Genomic DNA, 2062 nt, shown 5'->3' on the forward strand with positions numbered 1-2062 from the left:
TTATTTACCAATAATTTTTTTACCAAAGAAATATTAGAAATTGCGAAATCATTTTTTGAAAGTTATTTGCTGCGAAACAAACGGTGCCTAATTCCAAAATATTAGTAGTGATTGACTAAAATATTTTAGTAAATTTTTACAAATTTTAATTTAAAATAATTTTCTTTTTTATTATTACTCTTTTTATAATTAGACTTAAAAATGCTAAAAGTGATTTTTTTTTTTAATTTTGACTAAAATACTTTTAATAAAATTTTTAATTTTATAAATGTTAAAAGTAATAGATTAAAATACTAGTAGTAATTTTTTTATAAAATTTAATTTAAATGAATTTTTTAGTTAGACTCATATTAAAACACAAAATATGATTTTCATATCAAATAAAATACAAATAAATGGGATCAAAACTTATTAGTCTGCATAGCAATAAGACAATTATATAGAGTATATTTTTTATTGTTGTAAAAGCAATAGCAAATGTAGTTTATGTTAATAAATAAATTCATTAAAATAATCATAATTAAGTCATTGAAGCATATTTATTTTTTTTCTATTTTTTACCTTTTAATTTGTTGTTTTAATTGATTTGTTAACCATATGTATATTAATGATTTTATTTTTTGTATATTTTATGAGTTAATCGTTTGATAATTTTTTTTATACAAATCATTTGAACATTAATAACATAATTAAATCTTTTTAATCACTTGAAATAATTTTTTTAATATATATCATTTTTATAGTTTAACCTTACTTCTATAATTAATTTATTTTTTATTTTTTCTCTAGAATTATTATAATTATTATTTCATGAATAAAAACTAATATCAAATCAATTATATGCACTTTTTACCAACAATTAACGTTATGTGATCCATTGAACATTTTGAACACTTCAATTGGACTTCCCACTTATAGAATTAGTTGATTTTGGAGGTGATAGAGTTACCGGTAACTCAAGATCAAATTGCAATAATGTGTTTTCCAGGTATTTGAATGCCTAACATGAATTATTCTAAGGTGAGAATTATCAAGTGAAGTAAGATTAATTATTTTTGGTTAATTTTTTCCAAAGTGTGATGAAATTCATTGGAATCATCCTTTGAATGTGTTTTTGTCAAAGTTATATTGTTTTTGCCACCACCAATGTTATATTTATTTGTGAAAATTTATGTTGCTAATACTAAAAATGAAATCATTATAAATCATATAGGTACTATATAACAAATTTGTTATTTTGTGAATTGGAATTTCTTGAAGAAAAAAACATGACAATTACCAAGGCTAGGAATTTATTTTATTTCATTTTAATTTCTAAAATTATGTATTTTAATATTTTTATATAATAAAAATTTTCAAAAAAAAAAGAAATTTAAGTTTTCAATTGGCAAAATGTACAATTACATTCAATTAATGGAAGCATCAATGAAAAATTATAGCAAGCAACAAATAAAACGAAAGATTGAGTTGTTATACATAGCTCTATCATATCTATATGCAACCAAGGTTAGTGTTATATGATATTTCAATGAATAATATACAAATGTATCAATTTCAAATTTTTTACGATTCATATTAAACTCTTTTATTAAGAGAAACATTGTATATTTCTTCATTTTGTCCATTATATCAATTGAATAATCTTCATTGTTGTATCAAAATATCTGTGGTTATCATATTAGGTAATATTTGTTCAAAACAATTAAAGTTTATCAAATTAATTATCATGATTACATTTAATATAAAAATATTATGCTAACAAAAAGACCTTGAACTTTACCATTTTATTTAGATAAGCCCATATAATTTTATTGTACCTAAACAAAACCATTAACCTTTAATTTGTACTTAAATAAACATTTAAACTTTAATTTGTATCCAAATAGCCCATAATATTTAATTTGTACCTAAATTAGTCCTTCACACAACTCAATCTTTGGTTTGAAACAGTAGCTTATTTGAATATAAATCAAAGCATAAAAACTTATTTGGGTACAATAAAAGTATAATAATTTATTTTAAAAAATGAAATAGTTCAAGGAGTTTTTGATATTTTAGCTAG

The sequence above is a fragment of the Durio zibethinus genome, chromosome 5 (assembly GCF_047325235.1).
Source record: "Durio zibethinus cultivar Kanyao isolate XHJ-2024 chromosome 5, ASM4732523v1, whole genome shotgun sequence".
Taxonomy (NCBI): domain Eukaryota; kingdom Viridiplantae; phylum Streptophyta; class Magnoliopsida; order Malvales; family Malvaceae; genus Durio; species Durio zibethinus.